Consider the following 1,416-nt stretch of genomic DNA (forward strand, 5'->3'; position numbering starts at 1 on the left):
CATGGTTCTCACATTAAATGATCCAGGAAATGTTAAAAGAAGATGGAAAGAGTATACAGAGTCATTGTTCTGAAAGGAATTGGCAGACACCAGATGAATTTCATGAAACAACATATGAACAAGAGCCTGTGGTGATGAAGGAAGACACTCAACCTGCTTTGAACTTATTTGCTTTCAATACATATGCAGAACAGATTAGGACCCAGGAATCGATAGTATACCAATTGACATATTTCAAGTAACAGATACTGCCTTAGATGTGCTCACCAAGTTGTGTCAAGAAATCTTGAGGACAACCACTTGGCCAAGTGACTGGAAGAGATCTGTATTTGTTCTCATTCCAAAGAAACGTGATCCAACAGAGTGTGGAAATTATCAAACAATATCATTGATATCACATGCAATCAAGATACTGCTGAAGATTTTCCAAAAATGACTCGAACAGCATATCAACAGAGAACTGCCAGAAGTGCATCCTGGGCTTAGAAGGGGTCATGGTGCTAGGGATATTGTAGCTAATGCTACATGGATCTTGGATAATTGAGGTGGGTGTGTCAGAAACAATGAGATTGGCACAGGACATAGCAGAGTTTAGGCCTGTTGTACACAGGGTCACTCTGAGTTGCAAGCAACTTGATGGCACATAACAACAACAGGCACATGCCCAAAACTTGTGAGCTCAAGCTTTGTCACCTTCGCCTCCAAGGAGCTGTCTGGTTGCACTTTCTCCAAGACACATCTGTTTGTTCTTTTGGAAGTCCATAGGATATTCAATACTCTTCTCCAACACCACAGCTCAAAAGTATCAATTCTTCTGTCATATTTATTAATTGTACAGTTTTCAGATACATAACAAGTGATTGAAAAGACCCTGGCCTGAACTAGGCACAACTTAGTCCTCAAACTGCTATCATTACTCCCAATAATTTAGAAAGATGCCGGACTACAGTCTTTCCAAGTTTAATAAATCTCCTGATCTCCTGGCTGCTAGTACCAAGAGTATGGATTGGTGAACCAAGAAAGATTAAGCCATTGACAGTTTCAATCTTTTCTCCATCTATCGTGATGTGGCCTATTGGTCGAATGGTTAGAATTTTTGTTTTCTTGACATGTAGATGCAATCTCTATTGAATGCTGTATTCTTTGGTCTTCTACAGCAAGTGCTTCATATCCTCTTCCCTTTCTGTGTAACAGAGGTTACTGATCAATCTTCCTCTGATCCTGATGCTACATTCTTCTTCATTCTTCTCTGGCATCTCAAAAATTTCCTCAGCATATAAATTCAATATATACATACACACAAATACATACACAGAGTTTGTCTTCTTTTAAGACTACTAGAGATCACATTTTTTTTCTGAAGACTACTAAAAGAAAAACATTTGATTATTTTTGTAAACTCTTCCTCAGCATAAC

The sequence above is a fragment of the Elephantulus edwardii genome, unplaced genomic scaffold (genome assembly GCF_000299155.1).
Source record: "Elephantulus edwardii isolate Elephantulus edwardi_28Jun2011 unplaced genomic scaffold, EleEdw1.0 scaffold00067, whole genome shotgun sequence".
Taxonomy (NCBI): Eukaryota; Metazoa; Chordata; class Mammalia; order Macroscelidea; family Macroscelididae; genus Elephantulus; species Elephantulus edwardii.